This window comes from Anser brachyrhynchus, assembly GCF_964034855.1.
Source record: "Anser brachyrhynchus genome assembly, chromosome: 3".
Lineage (NCBI taxonomy): Eukaryota > Metazoa > Chordata > Aves > Anseriformes > Anatidae > Anser > Anser brachyrhynchus.
This window is the reverse complement of record NC_137696.1, coordinates 113363367-113388159: the sequence shown is the minus strand read 5'-3', so window position 1 is coordinate 113388159 and position 24793 is coordinate 113363367. Positions and strand designations below refer to the sequence as shown.

Genomic DNA, 24793 nt, shown 5'->3' with positions numbered 1-24793 from the left:
CAAAATGGGAAAACTCCCTTCAATCTCAATTGAGTCTAGTGAGTTAGACGCAAAGGAAAAGGGGACTAAGAGAAGCGCAGAAATGTTGGACTGATTAGTTACAGTTATCTTAATTTGAAAATGCAGAGCCTCTTTCCCACCCATCTTGTCTGCCATCCTTTCTAACCACAGCAGTCATATATATGTACTAAATACTTTTGGAACAGCAAATAATGCATGCAGTATGTCAAAAGTCCATAGAAGTCACTGAAAAGAATTATGTTGACCTCCAAGAACATTGGACTAGACCCAAGATCCTTAAGGGAAAGTATTATTATAACGATGAAGTAGAATCAGTCTGTGAGGAAGGGGAAGGGAAGGGAAGGGAAGGGAAGGGAAGGGAAGGGAAGGGAAGGGAAGGGAAGGGAAGGGAAGGGAAGGGAAGGGAAGGGAAGGGAAGGGAAGGGAAGGGAAGGGAAGGGAAGGGAAGGGAAGGGAAGGGAAGGGAAGGGAAGGGAAGGGAAGGGAAGGGAAGGGAAGGGAAGGGAAGGGAAGGGAAGGGAAGGGAAGGGAAGGGAAGGGAAGGGAAGGGAAGGGAAGGGAAGGGAAGGGAAGGGAAGGGAAGGGAAGGGAAGGGAAGGGAAGGGAAGGGAAGGGAAGGGAAGGGAAGGGAAGGGAAGGGAAGGGAAGGGAAGGGAAGGGAAGGGAAGGGAAGGGAAGGGAAGGGAAGGGAAGGGAAGGGAAGGGAAGGAGAACAGGTCATTGTTGTGTAGAAACTTCTGATGCTGTTTTTCTTTTACAAATAGCTCCACACAATAGAAATACTTCATGAAGCACTGGGGACTTCAGCATCTGCTGGCAAACAGAAGAGAAGAAGGCTTCTGTATGCATTATTTGTGCTGACCATTTAAAGCTTCATCCCACAAGAAGATATAAATGCTTCAGCAAATGAGAGGATCAGACTAAAGAAAATCAACAAATCAGAGAGACACCATATGGGCAAAGACACTCTTTTGTGTAAAGTTGTGTCATGGAGAGATATTTTAATGTGCAAGGAGGTGTTGAATGGGTGCTTGAGGCAACAATGTGATACAGAAACTGTTTCTATTTATATGGAACTATTTCAGTGCCTCCAGGACTAGAATAGTCATCCTGGGTTACTAAGGGCTGCTGACCCGGAAACTTATGAAAGACATTTCTGTTTGGAGAGCCCTTTGGAGAGGTTGCTCAAATTAGTTGACATCTTTCTGAAACAAGCAGCAGTTGTGTGTGCAAGTTGGGAGAAAATACTGTGTTTCAGTCAGTGCTTACTTTCTCATGGGAAGAAAGTGTGTGAACAGATCAGAAAGGCAGCAGAGCTTTTGCATCTGTGTCAGGGCAAACGAAAGCTGGCAGTCAGGTGGCTCCCCTTCTCACAAAAGGAACAAGTTGAGGAAGGTAATTACTGTTTAATATTTCCAACAGGATGTTTGAAGGGAGCATTTAATTATCCTGCCAACATCTATTCAAATAAACATGAGGGATTTAGAACATTTTTTTTTGGAGATGCAGGCTTAAAAGGAATACCAAACATTCTGGGGCTCTAAACCTCTTAGATTTCATGTGTAATGTGGCATAGTAACATGTTTCTATTGACATTTTGCCTTGTACATGAAATGATGCCTGCCCTAAAGAACACAGCAGTGATGTGTCCTGTTAAATTAGCCTGCCTTCTCACTCGCCTTCTAGCTAGTGTCTAAATCCTATCTTGAACCTTTACTGGTGAAGTAATATTTTAGTAGAGCACGAGGACAATATCTGAGTGCACCTCTTTTGTTTTGAGCTAATTGTCTTTTAAAGCAAAGTCATTTGCACATTTTGAAAATATTGAGAGAAATATTCTGATCATTATTGTAATTGATTAAATATTCTTCAAAAAGTGTTATATCTGTTGAAATTGTCAACAGAAAATAGATCTATTAATACGTATTTGAAAACAGTTAATGCTTGTTTCCTTTACACATATAGTCACACACATAAACATATACATGTGTGTTGAGGTTTTTTATTATTATTATTAAAAGGAAAAAAAAATAAAAACTTGTTCCATCCTAACTATAAAATCTTCAGGGTTCAGACCAGATCTTCTCAAAAGTGTGCATGGGTCAGTGGTACCTCAATGCAGACTGAGTGCGTAGGTGCTCAGCAAGCCTCAGAGAGAGGCTTGGGAAAAAAGCAGTAACTGAAAGGAGTAGGGAACATTGAATAAGGATGTGATTTGGGGGGTGAGGGGGGTTGATTTTCTTTTTAAACCTGAAAACAATATAAATTTTTGATTTAAAGTTTTAACATCGCTTCATAATTGCAACAACCAACAAACCTCTTTTTTTTTCTTTTTTTCTAACTGCTCAGAGCAAATAAATTAACAATATTATTTTTATTTTAATACTACTACTAATAATACTACTATTAATAATACTAATAATAATAATGTTAAAATGAGTTAAGAAGAGCATTAATCTAGGCCTTAATATAAAAATCAATATATCAAAGTTCAGTGTGAAGCATCCCTACCCCTGCTATTCTAAGCATGAAATTATTAAGGCCAAATCTTTTGTAATTAGTTGTTTAGATAAAAACATTAACAGCTTATAATATCTACATTTTAAAAATCTACAAACTGAGAGAATTAATATGTCACTGATCTTAAACTTCACTTTGGACTTTGATTTTCCAGTTCTTTTGATGGCTGAGAAATGACTTTGCAGCTTAGACACATCCAAAGGGACCCTGTGTAATAGTTAATGGGAACGTAAAAGAATATCCACCTTCTTCAGAAATTAAGTGAAGATAAAATTTGAGAGGATGGTTGATCAAAATGTGAGAGGGACCAAAAGCGGTAAGTAGAGCAGAACAACAAAGACAAGAAAAAGACCTGGAAATCAGGCAATTCTAATATATTTTGTTATTGTGATATCTTAGTATATACAGCATGGAACTACATACAGATCTGCCTGAATACACCCTTCCTGAGCTCTCTGGTGGTCAGGTAAGTACTAAGGATTTTTTCTAATAATTGAGTAGCCCCAAGGTTCCTTACAGTTGTTAGAGTTCCATAAGCAACAGATGAGAAAAATGAAGGACAACCAGGGGAAAAAAAAAAAAAAAAACAGATCAAGGGAACTATAAAACAGTGGAGGCCTCTGTAAAACTATGTGGCTTAGGCATGAGCTCAAAACTGGGTGCTCATTTAAATGGTCCTCTAACTTTTGTACATTAATGCCTGGGTATGCATTTTCAGATGTTGCCTGAGTTTCTGTATAAGTTCTCTGTATAGTTATGCAATAAGGAATGCATTATATGGGTGGGTCTTGCATTCCCCCATAATATAACCAGTTTTACTCAGATATGTCAAACTTTGAAATTAGTTTTATGTCTATCTACCCACTTATTTATCCATGTAGGATGAATGATGCATGCTTTTCTTTATTGTAGTCGTAGTATTTATATTCATTTCAAAAGATTACAAGTAAAACAGGCTTATTATTAATGAAATGGGTGGAAGTCCTTGTAAGGCAAGAATTCACTTGTGTGGTATCCTTGAAAACTCCCATTATGTATAGATTAATAGGAGCCATAGCCTTGAAATCATATTCATTTTCCAATTTGAAAAGGGTATTTCTACCTTTTTTTTTTGTTTTGTTTTGTTACTGAGATACCATCCAGTGTTGTAAGTAAGAATACAGTCTGTAGGTTTTTTGTTGTTGTTGTTGTTGTTGTGTTCTCTGAATGTGGCATGTGGTTTGAGTTTTAAGGCTTATTTCCTTTTGGTCTAATGAGACTCTGAAAGTGATTAAATAGAAGAAAGACAGGTTAAGCCAATGACATTTTATCAGAGGAAACAGTATCAAATCTAGTGCCTGAAAAAAAAAAATAAATTTGTAGGTTCCCAAGGTTTCTCCCAATAAAATACTTTCTTATGACTAGACTAGTAAACAGAAACTCCAGGCATTAAATTTTTGTCAATCAGAGTTTAAAAAAAAAAAAAAAATAAAAGTAATGATCAGAAAAAAAATGTTCTTGTGTGGTATGCTCAATTATCTGGCACTCCATTCTAGCTGTGTGTTTTTAGTTTTATGCTGTAATATCTCTTTGCTGAACTTCCTTCAAGCTCAGGGAAACTCTACCCAAATCAAAACCTCAGTTATGGTTTAAAGAACATTTAAAAGAAATGGCTTAAGCCTATGCTGAATAATACCTTGCCATTAGATCCCACATCCTCAGGGTCCACAAATTAAGATGAGTTGAAGGTCAACTCAAGCTTTATGATAAAGAGTACAGATATGATGGGTATACAACAACTGTTTGAATAAATCACCATTCAAAGTACTGCCTGTGCTATGTACGCTTTGGCAGGTAAATTATGGTTATTGGATTTGAATGGATATTACTATGATGGTGGAAAACAGTAAATTTGCCATTGTTTTGTACAGAGGCTTTGATATGTCACCAGAAACCTACCATGTAAGGAATTGCACATGTGGTTGCTAGTGGAAGAATCTGGCTCCAAAGCCCAAAGACTGTGCAGTGATGTTGACCTTGATAAACAGCTGTCTACACTTTGGCTGTTTTGAACTCATGCCTGTTTCCTAGAATTATGCACATTGTGTTATTTTTGTTATTTATTAGTTTTACTGCAAAGCCTGTTGTGCCCACACAGGTAATCAACATACTGAGAAACATAGGTGGTAAGTAAAATAGATTTTAAAATGGATGACATTTCATTTGCTGTCTCTCTCCAGTGCCTGTAGAAACTATATTTTGATAATCCATATTTTGCCTTATGTACTGAAAATTAAGGAAGATGAATCGTGTTCTTGCTGACCAACTTCTCTTTATTTTAATGATAAATTTGAAATGTTATTACATATGTTTAAATGTTTTAAACCTTCCATATCATGGAGCACTTACACACAGTAATATGTATAAGCTTTCACATTTTTTTTTGCTAAATACATATATGTTTATCACAGATTCACAGATTCACAGATTTCTCTAGGTTGGAAGAGACCTCAAGATCATCGAGTCCAACCTCCGACCTAACACTAAGTACTCCACTAAACCATATCCCTAAGCTCTACATCTAAACGTCTTTTAAAGACCTCCAGGGATGGTGACTCCACCACCTCCCTGGGCAGCCTGTTCCAATGCTTAATAACCCTTTCGGTAAAGAAGTTTTTCCTAACATCCAACCTAAACCTCCCCTGGCGCAACTTTAGCCCATTCCCCCTCGTCCTGTCACTAGGCACGTGGGAGAACAGACCAACCCCCACCTCTCTACAGCCTCCTTTCAGGTAACTGTAGAGAGCGATGAGGTCGCCCCTGAGCCTCCTCTTCTCCAGGCTGAACAAGCCCAGCTCCCTCAGCCGCTCCTCGTAAGACTTGTTCTCCAGACCCCTCACCAGCTTGGTCGCCCTTCTCTGGACTCGCTCGAGCACGTCCATGTCCTTCCTGTAGCGAGGGGCCCAAAGCTGAACACAGTACTCGAGGTGCGGCCTCACCAGAGCCGAGTACAGGGGCACAATCACTTCCCTAGCCCTGCTGGCCACGCTGCTTCTTATACAGGCCAGGATGCTGTTGGCCTTCTTGGCCACCTGGGCACAGTGCTGGCTCATATTCAGCCGACTATCCACCAATACTCCCAGGTCCTTCTCGGCCAGGCAGCTTTCCAGCCACTCATCTCCCAGCCTGTAGCTCTGCTTGGGGTTGTTGCAGCCCAGGTGCAGGACCCGGCACTTGGCCTTGTTGAACTTCATACAGTTGACCTCAGCCCATCGCTCCAGCCTATCCAGATCCTCCTGCAGAGCCTTCCTGCCCTCGAGCAGATCGACACACGCACTTAGCTTGGTGTCATCTGCAAACTTACTGAGGGTGCACTGGACGCCCTCATCCAGATCATCAATAAAGATATTAAAGAGGACCGGCCCCAGTACCGAGCCCTGGGGGACTCCACTAGTGACCGGCCTCCAACCAGATTTGACTCCATTCACCACAACTCTCTGGGCCCGGCCATCCAGCCAGTTTCTAACCCAGCGAAGCGTACGCCAGTCCAAGCCCCGAGCAGCCAGTTTCTCGAGGAGAATGCTGTGGGGAACGGTGTCAAAAGCCTTACTGAGGTCAAGGTAGACCACGTCCACAGCCTTTCCCTCATCCACCAAGCGCGTCACTTGGTCATAGAAGGAGATCAGGTTCGTCAAGCAGGACCTGCCTTTCATAAACCCATGCTGACTGGGCCTGATCGCCTGCTTGCCCTGCAAGTGCCGCGTGATGACCCTCAAGATAATCTGCTCCATGAGCTTCCCCGGCACTGAGGTCAAACTGACAGGCCTATAGTTCCCCGGGTCTGCCCTCCGGCCCTTCTTATAGATGGGCGTCACATTGGCTAGCCGCCAGTCAACCGGGACCTCCCCCGATAGCCAGGACTGCCGATAAATGATGGAAAGCGGCTCGGCCAGCTCCTCCGCCAGTTCTCGCAGTACCCTCGGGTGGATCCCATCAGGCCCCATCGACTTGCGCACATCCAAGCTCCGTAGCAGGTCGCCAACCATTTCCTCATGGATAGCGAAGGCCACATCCTGCTCCCCATCCCCTTCCACCAGCTCAGGGCACTGGGTGTCCGGAGAACAACCGGTATTGCCGCTAAAGACTGAGGCAAAGGCGGCATTAAGCACCTCAGCCTTTTCCTCATCCTTAGTAACTAGGTTTCCCCTCGCATCCAGTAGAGGATGGAGATTCTCCCTAGTCCTCCGTTTCGCGTTGATGTATTTGTAAAAGGATTTTTTGTTGTCTTTAACGGCAGTAGCCAGATTGAGCTCCAGATGAGCTTTGGCCTTTCTAATTTTCTCCCTGCACAGCCTCGCTACATCCTTGTAGTCCTCCTCAGTGGCCCGCCCTTTTTTCCAAAGATTATAAACCCTCTTTTTTCTGCTAAGCTCCAGCCGCAACTCTCTGTTGAGCCAGGCCGGTCTTCTTCCACGCCGGCTCATCTTTGGGCACGTGGGGACGGACCGCTCCTTTAATGATAAATAATTGTTTACTTATCTACTGCAACTTGCATAAAATAAAAGTATAGCAGGTAAGCCACCTACGTAAAAATAACAAATAAGAACAGACTCTGGCATGATGCTAAGCAGAATATTTGCCAAGGGCATGAATGTCAAGACAAGATTGCTTTCATGCTATTTTATCCTCATTAAAAATACTTGGTCTATTACATTGAATCTGTTTTTACATCTCACTATGTGTAACATCGAAAAAATTATTTGAAACAAAAGAGAAACGAGAAAAGAAGTGGAACATCCAGCTCCCCAGCTACAACCCATGTTTTCCTTTTTTTTTTTTCATCATGTACATTCATATCATCTGTTTTGTCCTTGCTGAAAAAAATAAACTTGAAACTTTTCTCTAAAAATAAATTGTTTACCTCTAAACACAGTAAAATAAGTCTTCCTTCTTGATTCTTCTTTCTGATTTGTTTGAAGAGGAATATTTGGGTAGTATTGTTGTTTTTTGAATTTTATATCATCTGAAATTGAAATACAGTTGAAATTGAAATATAATACATCTGCTACTCTTTCCTTACATCAAACATAAATTTAAAAATTTGATTAATAATATATATATATACATATGCTCCTTAGCTGAATTCCCTCTTCACACAAAGACAGGTGATAGAATGATCCTTGGATGGGCCTTTTGTCCACAAGTGTAATAAAACATCCATTTTTCATCAGCATTTCTTCTAAACTACTACACTCAGAAGAATGTTGACAGTAATATTCTAGTAACAAAATCTCTGTGCTGTTGTTAGCAAACCTGTTCTAATGCATTAACCTATGGCTTTATTATCCGCACTAATTTTCAAGTTATAACTTTTTCCTTTGCTACAGTAATTCTTTTAATAGCTACTAGTATGCCTTAGAAAGACCAAAAGTGAAGGAAAAATTAACTCTAGGAGAGATTAAACATGTTGAAGGAAACAAACAAATAAACAAACAAACTTTAAATTAATGTTTTCTTGATAAGACTGTGTAACGTGACTGTTTGTTGGTGGTTGGACAAGACAGTGTGACCATAAAAGATATGCTTTAGATGTGTGCAAAAGACAACCATAAAAAACATTTTCAGATAAATGTCAAAAAGTCAAAAGTTAATAAGTTGAGGACTTAAGCCAGACGGACTACATTTTTTTTCCCTGTGTCACTTTAAGCATTCATTATCTAACAGATAGGAAGTGATAAAAGGCAGCAATTTATTTATACAACATGTATAGCCATAAACTATATTTTGAGTCTATATTGAAGGAAAGAGTGTTCAACTAGTTATAAAATTCAATAATAACTAAGGATTATTAGTGGGCCCAGGATTCTGGAAAGATTGCAAGCCCAAGGCATTATACAAGCAAATGTAAACCACTTCCTAGACATTGGAAAGAATAAGAAACTTTTGTAGGCAAATTATCCAATAATTGCTGTTGAAGATGTTTTTGTACCTTCCATTTAAGCAACTGTTTATGTCACTGTCACCTGATGGATGAATCAGGATAACAAAGATTGGTCTACCAAAAGTGACTGCTTCTCTGGAGACCTTTCCATGAAGGACAGTAAAGTCTTACCAAAGCTGACAAGGCGATTTCTAACATGTTTCTCAAGTGCTGTTTTGAGTAGGGAACTACAAACCCATTCTGTTTTATAGTTACACCCATGGACTCATTAAATGAGGATGAAAGGTTGGCCTGGACATCTTGAAGTCAATGGAATAACATTAATTACCTCTAGTTAGTGCAGTTCTGGTATCACAGGTAGTATTAAAATTTTTTTACACCTTCTAGTGCATGTAAGCACATATATATTCAAAATGGTCTATCACAATAAGTAGCCTGACAGTCAGAAAACTGTAAAGTTTCATATCTGCATTATTTTCTTCAGGTAGTTTCACAGAGTTTTATTCACCCTTTCCTCTTCCTCCCTCTTGTAATAGAAGACAAATTGCCAAAGTATCTCCTGATCACATTCCACATATTTCTGTCAGCAGGAAAAGTAGAATTTAACAGAGAGCCTGGATAGCCAGGGTGGTCAAAACCTGTACTTCCAGGATTCAGGGATGATGGAAAAGAAACCCCTGCTTGTCCTCCACGGTGACCTTCCATCTGAGCTGTCGGGTTATCACAGATCCATCTGTAAACAAAGGATAGCAGGTTCCCTGGGCAGTGTCAGGATCACACTCAGTGTGACATGGTGTTTGGATGTTCAAAGAATCCCTCTCTCCTTGCTTTCTTTTCCAGGCTTAATAAAGGAACTGCTAAAACCTATGTAGCCTGATAAGATGACAAGACAGTCTTTTAGTGTTATTGATTGTATACAAGAGGTGGAATGATTAATTATTTCCTATAATGTTCCATGAGTGGGTTTCATCTTTTGAGAGATGTTCTTAAAATTCCATGTATGAATTCAGTTTCTTGCTGGAAACAAAAGGGTCTTCATTAGGCCAAAGGGCTAGGGTAAGCCAAATATCTTTTACCTGATAACAGCAGGGAGAGAACTTTCAGAGTGCATGATCTGAGAGGAATAAAGATGTATAACACATAAAATAAACTATGGATTGCTATCATGAGAGTGCTGTCAAAATAAACCAAGGGGACAAATTGTGTGCCTCTGAAGGCACTTCAAATCTAATAAACTTCAACCTTTCACCACCTATCTTCATGTGTGGTGGCACAGCTGACCGACTGCAGCTTTCTTTCTTTTTTTTTTTTTTTTCTCACTAAATAGAAAAACAATTTTATTACTCAGCAAAACAAGTCTCACTAACAGGTCATAAGCATTAGTATCAATTGTATGCAGTGATATACAATACATAGGATATCATGTGTTGCTATCTTCCTTATAATTATACCCACACCTGTCATATTCAATCTTAGCAAAATGTCTTAGAAACTTAATCTGTTATTAGGGCTAGCCGTAGAGGATTTGTCCTATAAGGTAGCTGAGGAATATTTTCTTCTATATTTATTCTGTGTGAAATAAACCAAGTTTAAGCCTAGAACTTAAATAAACTACATTTTTAAAATAAAGTAATTGATTAAAAAAAAAAAAAAAAAAAGAATCCAAAAGTCCTCAACTATAACCCAAAGAAGTCTGTGGTCAGCCTCACTGAAGAGGTTTCAAAAATATACTTGGGAGTGCAACTATAACAGATATAATTTATTCCAGAAGCAAACATCAGAGATGCAAATCTCATTCTCACTACGGCCTTCTTACTTGTATATGTACATGAACAGGCTGTTTTTCCTTGACAAAGTAGTAAAGGGAAGACAGTGTAAATGATTTAGATTTAGATTAGACATTAGGAAGGAGTTATTCACTATGAGGGAGGTGAACCACTGAAAGAGCTTGCCCAGAGAAGCTGTGGATGCCCCATACCTGGACGTGTTCAAGGTCAGGTTGGATGGGCCTTTGAGCAGCTTGGTCTAGTGGGAGGTGTCCCTGCCCATGGCAGGGGGATTGGAACCAGGTGATCTTTAAGGTCCCTTCCAACCCAAACCATTCTTTAATTCTATGATTCTACGATAAATCAGATCAGGATATCTTTATATAAATGAAAGGATGCTCTGTTACATGCAGACAAAAATACCTTTAGGAGAGGTTTTAGTGGGCTCTGTTCACTAATATATTAAATAAACTTTTATTATTGCTTATTCTAATTTCAGTGCGTGATGAAAGCTTCATTTACATACTGTTCCTGTTGCTCAGATGTCAAGGAGGTTATCTGGGACCTTCTGACACTTGATCAGAGTTTGCAGATGAAAGCTTGACCCTGTTGTCTAAATCTGTCGCCTCTCTGACTTTACCACCATCATTGAAACTGCCAGCAATAGTTTGTCTGTAATGAGTTTCCTTGGTGGTTTTGTTTTTGTTCACCTGTCCAATGTGAGGCCCTGTCTCTCATTTGCAGATCAGTCCCAGATATTGTATACCAGTAAATGTATCATAACAGAACAAAATAAACACCAAGGGAGGAAGAAGTTCTGATAACTTGCACAGCCCAGACAGAAACCTGGGCTCAGGCTAAGCATGCAGTGTGAGTGTTCAATGGGGTGAGAGCACTGAGATGTGGTGAGCGCTCTAACCTACTCTTCCAGGAATCTTTTCTCATCGTATACTGCTTTCATTACATAGCTCAGGCTAATATATATAGTTCTGTCTGAAATAGATCTTATCTTAACTCATTATCAAAGAATATTATGATTTGCATTTTTTCTATTGCTTTTAGGCTTTTAAGTTACTTTTATGTTTATCTTTTTAGTCTTGAGTTTCATGTATTCACAAGGTTTATTATTCCCTGATTAGAAGTTGATTAATACAGAAACAATGCATGGGACTATGGTTTATGAAGCAGGAAACTGTGGGTTTTGTTGACTAATTGATTCGTAGTACAAGCCATTCTGAACCATATAGTACATCTTTCACGGTGCAAAAGTAAAGGCTTAAAAGTCATAGAGTTTTCCAGGTATTGATCCTAGGTGGTAGAGGACAGGTCAGATAATAATATGTCTGGAGCACTGGACTGAAAAACATGTTGGGTCAACATAAACCTCCTTTTAATGGAAAAATAAATCTCAAACCTCTTTGTAATCCTGCAGACAAACTTCAGGTTTATTCACATATCTCAAGGGAGGGATCTAGTTATCACTGCAGTACAAATTATATTAAATAAATTATAGGGCTGATCCAAGGGATCAGTTAGAACTCGAAGTAATTAAAGGAAGCTAAAAGTAGAAACATCCTGTCCATCATCCTCCAGTGCTTTCCTAGAGACTCACTCAATGAAGTGGAATAAAAAATTCTTACTGCTATTCATTAATTCTTGAATTGTTTTGATTCACTAGTATATCTGTGTGCCAAGTAATGTAACCACAATTCCCTGTATAGATGTATTTAACTATGTAAGTAAATACCTACAACTTTTTGTATGGACTTTCTTATTCCCTCTCACTTCTCAAGAATTTTGCATGCCACTTTTCCATGGCTACGTGTGCATGCAAAATAACTCATTTACTGACTGCAACACACACTTCAGCAAGGACCAGTAGCGTTATTGTCATAGAACACATGAGAATTACAATGAAAACATTACGTTAAAATTCAAAACTATTTGAAACTCAAAACTTATTATTTTTGCATTTGATTATTGAAGATCAATCCAAACAGCTGTTTCATTGCTATATTTTAAGAATAGATTATTACTATTCTGGTGATCTGTCTGAGTTATACTTGCCCTAGAGTGAAAGTATTGATGACATTTATATCAGCTACAGACTAGTATTGATTCTCACCTATAAAGAATCTAACAAATCATGAACCATAAAATATCCTGGTAAAACAGAAAAATCTTTTTTTTTTTTTTTTAATCCAGAAATATGTTAGCTTGTTTTTGACTAAATGATTCACAACTCAAGTGAACTAGAACAGATAATCTGAACTTCACGTCACTAATAAAATATTGTGAGCCAATTAGTGAGGTATAAATAAAGTCTTTTAAAAACACATTTACAAAACTCTTCCCCACTTGTCTCCCTGCCAACACATAGGGTCCTGCATCAGATGCCCCACTAACTCCTCACACACAATAGAAAAATAAATTGGATATAGAAAGCTTCTTTCACAATATACAGAGTGGGTAAGATTCCAAAATTAACACATGTTCTTCCAAGGATTTTTTTGCCTGCCCTTTTCAACATGAGTAAAGGATGAAATTATTAAATATTTATCTATGTGATCTGAATCACATGCATATGCAAACTGGAATTGTTACAATTATATATATATATACACTTCATTTTCATAAGCTATTTAACTTCCTAGTTCCTGTAACGATTATCAGATCTCCCAGTAGGAATTGTATTTGTTATCCTAAACCTGGAAATATTTATTTATTAATGGAAGAAATCTCCATTTTATGAGTAAATGCTAAAACAAAGTCAGTTTTTTTTTTTTTTTTTAGTGTTTCTGGGAAAAGAATAGGGTCTTAAACACTAGAAATACTAAGGAATGTTGTGGTTTTGATATAATCCGGAGTCAGAACCTGAACTATCAAAAAGTATTCTCAAAAACTGAGGTTGTTGACTCATCTTGGAAGCCTGGAAGTAGAGGTACTGAGTCAGTTGCTGGCTGTGAGCATTGTTGCTGACCAGAGAGAGCCAGACAGGATTTCTTTCTTTACTGCCAAATCTGAAGCACTTAAACACAGCCTGAAACCCCAAAGACAATGGAGGAGCTTCAGTGACAAACTGCCTTTTTGAGCTGTGCAACAATAAACAGAACAGACCATGACAATTATCAGAGAAAGACAGATATGGAAGTGTGGGGAAATGAAAGGAGGTGGATGTTATTCACCTTGCTCTGACTGTTGCAGAGGAGTCACAGCTTATACAGAGGAGTGAGCCTGGGCAGAAAGGATAACATTCTGTGCAATGAAATACATTTGCGGTTTACGTAGAAGTAAGACAACAACCAGATGTCCAGAATCTTGATACTGAACCCTGGCATGAACTGTTCAAAGGCAGGTCTTTGCCTTTGGTGACAATGGCAAAGGTGAGGCAAGGGACTACAACAGTGCATGGAAAACACAGGGAGGTGTATGATCCCAGAGAGGATTTTTAAAACTGTCCATCAGAGAGGAATATTCAAAGCCACACTTAGTTTTGTGTCTTTACAGGACACAGCTTATGTCTACTGTTTGCCTTTATTGTGCATGCCACAATCTGAATTTGATGTGCATCCTGTCACCCATCTTAACTCACATGTGGCTTCTTGTCTTGTTCAGTACCTAGTAAAGAGCTAGTAGCCACTGCCTTCCAGCTCATAAGTGATGATCCTAGTTGGTGATACAATAGAAATTAATTAACATATCACTTGTATTACTAGCTCCCCATCACATAAAATTTCTCTTCTAAAAAGAAATAGATATGAAAGATACTTATTAAGAAACTTGAAACTTTATGTTATATAATATTTCATTGATACTTTTCATCTTAATATTTGAATTTCATGCCTGTGTTCACAATGTTGGCCAGAAGCAGGCTGATTTCTCTCAGTGAAGGAAAGGAAAAATGAAGTGTAATTAAGATGAAAAAGTTCCATTCAAGTAGAGTGTTTTTATTTCCATGTATACCAACAACCTTTTCTCCTCCTACTGCTTACAGCAGCAGTAATACTGAAAGCACTGATGAATAAACACTTGGGTGGCGTATTCAGTAGTTGTTGACAGGTGGTGGGAAATATAGCACTCCATAGTTCAACAGGTGCAGAAAAGTTGTAATGCTGAAAGACAGGAAAATAATCAGAATCTTGGTATTAACTCAGTATCTTGCATGTCCTGTATGTAACTTTTCTTTTCTGCTAGTAATAATCTTTATACGTAAGATGAAATACCAGAAAGTGGTTGCCTGATTTATATACTCTCCCTTCTGTGCAATTGTATGGTGTATGGGGCTTCTTGGAAATGAATATTTTGATCAATGGACCACTCGGCTTCTCTCAGGTTTCTTGTCTTAATCAGTGGAAAAAAAAACACACCCAATAGCAAAACCACATATGGAAAAATGTATACATGCCCCATACATTTACCCAGCTACTCCAAAACTAGTAATAAAAATATCATAAAAATGTACTGGGAAATGATAAATATATTCACAAAAATTATTGTTTACATTAATATTATATCAAATTCCTGAAGCTATGGAGCTGTTCCCATACTTTCAAAATTCAGTGACCAAATTGGTCGTTCATCCTGAGGCCAAGCTTTCTCGAGATTTGACACATACAACACAGTTAAGGAAAATATGGAAAAAATAAAGGTAATAAATAATTAAATAAGTAAATATGTCATTCAACTTCCCCAAAGAAGTGCAGTGGCTCTGCAGCTTCATGATCATAAAATATGTTCATTATCTTTATATTTGTCCTGATAAGAAAAATATTCCCCTCTTATGCACAAGAATCATGTGTTTTATATTTGGAATTCTTAGATCTGATAAATCAAATAGCTGTATTTACAAATTCTAAGCAAGAAGTGTTTATTCCAGGCCATGTCCAAAACAGCAAACAACTTCAGGCAAGAACAAACAATTTACTTTGTAAACAGCAACCGTGATTTGCCTGAACATTTTTATTTTTCTTTTCTGGGGATCAGACAAGTGGGTGACCCAAGTAAGAATATAGGCATGGCTATGTACGAAAGGCTAGAATAACCTTGAGAGAAAATAGCATTACATTTTTCAGTAATGAGACAATAAAATGACTGTATTCCATTGAATATTGATGGGAATATGCTCCTAGATGCCAATCAGATGCTTTGAAAGTTGTGTCCAAGGGTACTGATTCAGGTATTGTGATCCTGCTGGTGTTTTAATAGAAATGAAATACATCCAGGAGCAAAGGACAACCACTGAGGCAGTCTCTAACACAACATTTCATCATGCCCATTCTTCAGGATTTTATTGACTTTTATCAATGTATTGGCATTTTCCTTGGTGCCTTTGTTATACTCAACCAACTATTTCCCATAGTCTGTTTCACCACCTGTGAAATGAAGGGAATAATAACTCCTTTTCTATGTAATTATTTCTGTCTCTAGAATGGAGAATCAAGAAACAGGTATTTAGTGGTAGCTGATTGCTGTTTGTTCAAATCTATGAAACTACAAAGTCGCTGGACACCTGAAACTGAAGCAGGTGTTTCGTTAAACATGGATTCTGCATACAGCTTTTTGTAGCAGCTCAAGCAATATGCAGCCATTTCTCATGCTTAAGGCAGTCTCCCAGGCTTTCTAAATCCTTGTTGCTAGTACAGAAACCCCAATCAAATTGAAAAAAAAAAGGGGGGGGGGGGGGGGGGGAAGGGGGGAAGAAAAAATTTAAAAAAATTAAAAAAAGAAGGAAAGAAAAGAAAAAAATGAATCAAGAAAAAAACTCTTCAATTTTTCAGAACTATTTATTGTTGAGGTCTATTCCATATATATATATATCCATATATATCTCAAAAAATAAAAATAAACAATCTGAGGAAACATGGCCCTGATCACAGAAACTTTCTTGCACGAGAAATGGAACATCAAAATATCATGCAGATGTGACAAGAATGTCTTTCTTTTACATTTACCACTGTAAAACATGAATCCTGGTTTCTGGAGTATTTCCTCAAGCAATAGGGTCTTTTTTTTATTTCAAATTTGTAACGGTTGCAGATTCCCAATGTGCACTACAGTCCTGGCTTATCCCTTTTCCTCTCTGCCTGCAAATATTGTGGAGTAGGCATGCACTGATTTGGTTCTGCTGATTTATGTGCTACTTTGTTCTTTATCTGTTTGCACCTCACCAGTAAAATAACATCATGCTATCATTTCCAGGGTTCACAGGACCCTGTCAACACTTAGCAGTCAAAGGTCAACCAACTTCACAACTCATGGTTAAATAAGTTGAAAAATCTCACCTAGTATTCACCTCCAATACATCAAATGAAGAAAAATGGTACTGGCATTAGTAGCAAAATAACATTGCCATACAGCAGGCTGCTCTGGCTGTAGCAAAATGGCAATAGTCATTGAGACAGGAATGTCCTTGAGATACCCAGTTCTAGAAGTGGACAATGAAACTTGTGTTCGTGATTGCCATGGATTTATATCTTGCTTTGTTCTTTATCTGTTTATAAGTATCCAGGAGAGCCATCTACATGTTGTTATCTTTCTTTCATCTTCTGAGCTGTCTGTGACCAGTTCATCTTTCCCTGACATTATCTCTCTGCCCTGTAAGCCCTTCAGTGTAAGTTTCCTACAGCCATTTACAAGTTCAGGGAACCCTGGCAATCCTTAACAGCCAAGTAGCAAAAAACTTGCTTTAAATAGTATAAATAAATCCACCTGATATCTCCTAGTGCATACTTCTTTGTGTGTACGTGTATAATAGATCTACATAGAATTGGCTGCATTAAAGGCATTAACCTCAAAAGGATTTCATTTCCAGGTATCTGTGCCATTGCTGTTCCAAAGTTTCATGGTTGTTCCTGACAGACGTTGTTATCCTGAAAAAGTTATTTCAAATGTAAAATAATAATAATAATAATAAAAAGACATTATATTGAAGACAATTCTGGAAGTTTATATATTATGTTAACTATCTGGAATATCTTTTCCTCTTGTTCTCATCGCTACAACAATTTTGAAGTTTTTAAACTAACTAGTACATATCTTTCAGATTTTAGTTTTTACAGCTCTCTTCCTCATCATCTGTCTTTTAAATTGGAAAAACTTAAAAATTTTGAAAATTGTCTTTTAAATTGGAAGGTAGATATAAAAAGAAAAGAGTTGGAAACAAAGCAAAATATAGCAAAATATTACTGCATGTTCATCTAAATAATTACGTTTTAATTTTTTCAATTAGTTCATTTAAAAAAATATAAATCAGAAAACAGACCACAGGAAAAGAAAAACAAACAAACAAAATAGGCATTTTCAATGAAAAGGACATTTTGATACAAAAATTTCAAACAACCAGGTCAAAATATTTAGGCTCTGTTCATCTGTTATGAGAAACTCTTTTAGCATCTACTACTAATCATGGCTTGGCTGTTCTGTGTGCATATTCTTTTAATAAGAAGCCCAGAGGACAGATCCCAGGCTGTTGCTGAATAATACAGGGAGAGAAAGCATCAGTGGGCTGACCAGCCTACAGCTAGTTTGAAGGGTAATCTGAAATTAATAATCTTCAGATGTATGTGACAGTACGTGACTCGGTAGAGTACTCTGCCCAGCTGCAGTACTGTTGGTGGCTCTAGGCTTTCCATGTACACATCCTAAAATAATATTCTAAAGATTAGATCAGTAGGCCATAATAATTCACGATGACCAAGGAACACTATTTTTCATAAAGGAAAGAGAAATATTTGAAGAAGAGTTTTCCAGCACTAAAATCTCTCCACAACCAAAGATTTAACAGGGCAAAGAAAGAAGCTTAAGATATTCTTTCTGACAGGTCTCTCTACTGATTAAAAATTACAGAACGAAAATCCTAGTCAAGTAACTTGCAGATATAAAATCATACTTGATCCTTTAAAATGTCTTAATTTACAGAACAAAGCACTTGGTTCTGAATGCCTTATTTATTCTGTGATTCACTGTAACATGCTGGACTACAATGACCTTTCTGGTAACTTCTGTTTTGACTGTGCTACCAGTCCTTCCCCTCCTTGTCGCATTTGTATGCTTACCAACTTGTGAACTGCAATATTTGAATACTAAGGCTTCAGAATATTAAGGATATGCAAAAATGTAATGAATCTGTCTGTTTGGATCTGCATGCATGTGTTGAGAAGGCCAATAAACCAACAAGTCATTCTTTAAAACTCCCACAGTGTGGGAAATTCACTGGTGGCAAACGTCAGCATGATATTTGAGATACATTCAGACTCTGGTATGAAACTGCTGTTTCTCTAAAGACTGTTTGAGTCTTCTTAGCATTGCTAATGATCTATTGCCTTCATTATCTGCCCAGTTATTCCCTCTATGAAAATCTTTCAGTTGCTGCCATCTTTTCTTATATAAAATTGTGTACAAATACAATAAAATTGTCTCCAGTCAGACTGGCATAACACAGTTTATCTGTAAGAGACAGCAAGAGGTATTATAATAATTTACTCTGTGATGCCCTTCACCTTTTATTGTGTTAGGACACTTATACTGAACAATTTTTTAATGAGTCACCAGGGCTATTTTGCCAATGGGACTAGGGGATAGATATATGCATATAAAGACACCTAAATCAGCACTGTGGATTCATTTATAGATTAAAAAAAAAAAAAGTCTGACAGTGCTATTTTGTCCCTAATTTGAGTAGCAATGGCTAGCAGCTACTCAGGTAGAGTCATAAGTATTTTATGTAGGAACAGATGATATTTGTGTTATCTGTACTCAGTACCTTCTTTGTACATGAATGAGCAAACTAGGTTTAAATTTTAACATTCATTATGTGTCCTAAACCTATACATCTTGTCTTTATTGAAACCTGGATTTCAAGTAGGAAGTAGGAAAAAAAAAAAAAAGGGACTAAAACCAGACATGGAGTGTATTACTTTGGAAACTGAGAACAGGTAAAATATATCTGGTAAGGCAAGTTAGTAACTACACTGACAGCAAATACAACGAATCCTCATTAAAAGGGTAAAAGAGATTAAAAAAAAAAAAAAGTAATGTATCTAAAACCTCTTTCATTTACGCTTAGAGCACAATTTTACAGAAAGTCTACTCTTTATATGCACATTAATGAATATTTAGAGCTTGCTGCAGTGATTTGTTTATATCAAGAATTTTTTTTTTTTTTGGCAGTGAAACCATTGAAAAAAAAAATCAAAACCAAACCAAAACAAAAAACCACCACTAGATACTCTAGCAAAACCACTTTCTACATCCCAAATCAACCAACCAGGGAACAAAGCTATGCCATGTGCTTTCCATAGCAGGACATGTAGGATGCAGTTTCAGAACTTACACTGAGAGCTTGCAAACAATGTGTATAGCAGATTTGTTTGCATAACAGAATCGTTAAACAATTCTCAACTTTGAGTGAATTTACATGAATCAATCTGTTCATAAACAAGATCATAGTCTTTAGATCAGTTTTTGTTCTCAGACTGACCTCCTCCCTCTGCCCTGTTTATGCAACTATGCTATTATGCAACTATGCCATTAGCTGGTGTCCAAGCACACATATGGTGTGCTTGGTTATGTGCTTGGTTCTCTGTAAAACTGAGGTCATTTTTGCTGTGGGAGGAGAATATTGTCAAAAATAATAATTAAAATTAAAAATAATAGGACAGTTTTCCATAATGTGGGAGGCAGATTCATTAAACCCAATTTTCTGAATCTAGACAGTCCTGTAATGCTGGGGATAAAAGACCTTTTGTTGCCTTTTGAATTGTAATCCTTAACCCTGCAGAGGTTCTGAATTTGAAAATAGCTCAAGATATGGAATAAGGTGACATTCAGGGCCCCACACAATGCAGTTTAGAGGCCAGGTAAATGACTATGTTTGTGTGGACATTTTCTGTTCTCCATTTCTGTCAAATGAACTGTGTCAAGAAAAGAAAATATCAAATCACATTTATCATTCAGAAGCAGACAACTACCCTTTTAGAAACACATCGGTCCATTTCAGGATCCAGGTTTATACTCATTGCTTCCAACAAAACCAAAGAGCAACTTGCCTTTATTGCTAACACCTCTGAGATATACCTCTAGACCTTTTGGCTAGTCCTAGCTTTACGATTTTCAGCTAGTAACGGCCACACATTTTTATTTTATTTTTTTTCCAATTGTTCCACAGTATTAAGCTGCAGATTATCTTTGGCCAAGTGCACAAACAAAGTTTTCATATATTTATAAATCCAGAAAAAGTACCTAGACCTTGAGGCCTCCGACAAATCTGAATTTTAACAGTATGTCAGTTATTACTTTTAAAAAAGACTGCTGATTACTTCATAAGTTTTCAGAAAGTAGGAAGTTCTCTTTATAAATGTATACCTCCCTCACCCTGACAGGCAGAACTTGCACTGTGGAGCTATTAATCTTAATCTGTTACTCCTACTTCTTATTTACTGAGAAAAATTAATCTCCTCTGCGAAGTTCCTTGCATTACTTAGGTAGTTTCCTGAAAAGCAACATGTATTCCTGGTAGTTCAAGATGACTGGAAAAGAGTTAGAACAAGGTCCATTATACAAGTAAGAGGAAATCAATTGTAACTTAGTAAATTATGAAGATTACATCTGAAGAAAAATGTGGGAAGCGTTAAGTAATTGCAATATATGAAAGAGCAAATCAGCAAGCCATTAATGAGTGCTGGGGCCCATGATATGGAAATTAAGGTGTGTAGCCCTATGCACAGTGTAACCTGAACGTTGGCAGAGGAAATTACACCTAGATGGTGCATCAAAATTTATTGAACAGCAAGGGCTGAAGATAAAACTCTAATGAAATCACTGGGATGGACCTTAAATCAGGTATAAAGACACGGGGAAGCATGAGGTTCATTTGTGTCTCTTTCAGGCATACTTAGAATTTGACCTTCCAGACCTGACCAGGCAGAAGCAGATGATTTAATTCCTAAGAAAATATTTTCAATTTTTACCACCTGAAGTACTGCAATGACAAAATGAACTTCCCTTAAACAAAAGCCTGTTTTGTGGCCTACCACAACAAAAATATACTGCTGCCTCCATGGAATTAAACTAGTTCAAACACAGCAAAAGTAACAAAACATATCCTAATATTCAGTAAAGAAAGAAAATGAAAATTAAATAAATTACTTCTATATATTTGATTGTAGAAAGCTAAGAAAGTTCTAGGTGAATAAATTTATCAGAGAAGTGTAACATTAAATGCAATCAAAATACCTTAATTCCCAAGAAAAATCCCAATTGGCACAAGCATATCAGATGTGCAACTTATTCAACACTGATATTTTAAAATCCATTGATTTCAACATCAAAATCATTGGTTTTACAGAGCCTAGCTCCAAATTATTATGTGAGTAGAAAGGCTAGAAAATTATTCCCATTGTGAAAACTTCTGTTATACTTCCAAGCTACGTGTGGTTTGAGTGCACAGCACCCATTTCATCCATGATCAGCTGAATACACAGCTTCATCTGTCATAAACCGGTTGTCAGCTTGTTGACGTCAGATCAGGAGTATTGTGGCTCATTTTTCCAAAAGAAATGTCAGCTGTTTGCTGAAGCAGGGAAGTTGATAAAAATTATTTTGGTGGAATTAACACCAAGGCTGTAAGTGAGCATAGCTTCGACATCCTACGTTTTTGCAAAACATGACTTTGATCCACAATAGGACAATCAAGACTGAAATGAAGTATGATTTGACATGTACACAAGGACAAAACAGATGCCTAACAGCTTACATATGGTGCAGAATTCTTTTAAGAAAATCAGAGTGAAGATGTTGTTTGCAACTTTTTAGGTTTAGAAAGCCAGTGTTTTAAATCAATTAGAAAAAAATTCTACTTTTGGAATAACTTGTGACTGTGATTTATTTTTTGTGACTGTGATTTATTTTTCCACTTTGAAAAGAAGATAAGTGAAATAGACATTTGCTCATTTGACCGTGTCACCACTCATGCTTTGTGAGACAGAGAACTAAAACCCTGAAAAAATCTCCATAGTTTATTCTTACGTTATCTTTCCTGTCATAAGAGATTACTTATGTGACACTAAAATTGCCATGTATAGAAATGACATGTAATGAATTTGTTTTTATAAAGCCTCATAACATTGGGAGGTTACATCTCTATTTTATAACTGGAAAATACTGGCATAAAATAAGTTCAAGAGCTTACTTTCAGAAACATATCGATGCCCACAAACAGCAAGGGGACTGAACTTTTTTCCTGATTCCTAAATCTGTTCGCTCTCCACAAGACCAAAGTCATTCATGAGTTCTTAGCCTTAATATTCTTTATTCTTCAACATTTTAATTTTACTGGCATAAAAAACACATTTACTGAGCTCCACTATGTAATTTTACACAGTCTGTGTGAAGTATATATATGCTGATTTCAGATTTGTTGTAGCAGTTGATTCTCTCTTGTCTGGTAACTGTGGTGGTCCCAATGTCTGCAAGCAGAGAAGCAACAAGTCCATTTCCCACACCTACAGAGTCCATAGTATAAGTGCAGGGTTTTTACATGGTCCAGCCTTGACCACAGATACTTGATTGAGTCCTGTACAGATCTGTCCTGTAATAAAATGCATTGCTGTTTGTGCTTTTCTTGGGAGATAATAATTTCAAAGTTGTGTTACTACCGGGTGGTATTAAGTTGATTGGTTGTGTTCAGCCCTGAAAACCATAGTGGAAAAACCTTCAAATGGAACAGAGCCTATATGAAGTTAAAATAAAATTGCAACAAAGTCACACATTGGGAATGAGTGCTCAAGAAGAGCAAATTGGGAATGATAACAGTGGATGAATAATAACTCTATTAACAGAAAACAGGCATTCTAGGACTGATTTCAATTTGGCATTACTGAGCCACCACTGTTACTAGGGATAATCCCTTTTCCTAAACAATCTTTACAATATACCAACTAACAAATCACTTATTCATCAATATTGAAGGCGCTATTTCCTTAGAAGTTATGCCATTTGTGTACATACATCACACATATATTATTGTTTGTTTAACTAAATCTCTGTGGCTTTAGGATTTTCAGCATATGATTTACCTCTTCACTGATCATTGGCTTGTTACAATGTAGAGCCAACTAACGAGTGTTTCATACAGAACAACCCTAGTAAACGTCCTTTCTGCACGTCAGAGTAGGCCAAGATTATTTCCATTATTACAGCCATGTGAGTGACCTTTCCCAAGGCACACATCACACTGATGCACATCTCAGTGAACTGCAGGGAGATGTTAATTTATGACATATTTAGAAAATCATTGCAGTTCTTGAACATCAGAAAGTGTTTACTGGCTTACATATGGGTCTTGGTCTTTATTTATAAAAAGATAGAAGGTTTTTCATAAACATAGCTACATAACTCTAATATGCCACGCTATAGTTCCCAACATGTGTGAAAATATGAATGAGATGCATAGACGAACTGGATAGGCAAGACAATACTTCTAGGTTAGATGCATATTACAGTTAAAAACAGTGACTCATTTTTCAGTCACAGCTATTGATACTATGCATTATTTATCACTGACCCCTTTGAAATGGTCCCTCCAGAGTATTATGCCGTGGTAAATTATCTCATTTTTTTTTCAGAATCATCTAATAGGACATTAAAGATGTCTGAATGGAAGCAAGCACATGAAAAAGAGAATGGCATATACTTCCTATGTGTTTTATGTAAGAACCAAGGCTTATTCACATCTCAGTGCTTATCAGAAGCACAAACATCTAGTTACCTTAATTTTCATAAGGATTAAGCTCCTAAAGACTATTTACCTTATAAATTCATGTTTCTACAAAAGGTTATGGGAAAACTCCCTACTCTTCCCTCCTGCAGGCGAGCTCTCTGTCATTTATATTATTAAGCTATTCCCCTCAGGAAATTCTCATTTTGTACTATGCAATCCATGAGAGAATGAAGGCAAGCCAGTGCAAAACCAGGGAAGGCAGCATTAACATTCCCTTTACTCTAAGTGGAGGAGAAAAATCTGAACCATTTGCATTTGACATGATCACCCACATCAATTTCTACAGTTTATTGATGTATTTTCCTGTTGTCTTCCTAATTCAGTTTTAGTGACATTTGCTCAGCTATCAGGCTTTACCACTTCCTCTGTTCACTTGAATTTAATTTTTAATAAATGTTCTTTCTTTCTCCAAGTCTTTTAATTTGATATCTGTTGTTTAAATTAACAGATCTAGAGATCAGCAGTCACTGGAACATTTACAACTGGCTCTTCACGTTAGGTGGTAAATTTAACACATTTCTAAGTAAATTTGCTAATCATTAATTATTTTCATAGTTAAAAAACTCTTCTCTCTTTCCTTCCTTCCTTCCTTCCTTCCTTCCTTCCTTCCTTCCTTCCTTCCTTCCTTCCTTCCTTCCTTCCTTTCTTTTTCTTTCTTTCTTTCTTTCTTTCTTTCTTTCTTTCTTTCTTTCTTTCTTTCTTTCTTTCTTTCTTTCTTTCTTTCTTTCTTTTTCTTTCTTTTTTTCTTTCTTTCTTTCTTTCTTTCTTTCTTTCTTTCTTTCTTTCTTT

The 24793-nt window shown here is 37.2% G+C and overlaps 1 long non-coding RNA gene across 1 annotated transcript in view; it reads left to right on the top strand.

Moving 5' to 3' along the window:
• The first annotated feature begins 660 nt into the window (after nucleotides 1–660).
• LOC308191414 overlaps nucleotides 661–24793 on the top strand; it is a 110984-nt gene continuing 86851 nt past the window's right edge. Inside the window, exons 1-3 of the long non-coding RNA XR_013947961.1 lie at nucleotides 661–1416; nucleotides 2696–2857; nucleotides 2941–3007. This is a non-coding gene — a long non-coding RNA (uncharacterized lncRNA). The remainder of the gene's footprint in view (nucleotides 1417–2695; nucleotides 2858–2940; nucleotides 3008–24793) is intronic.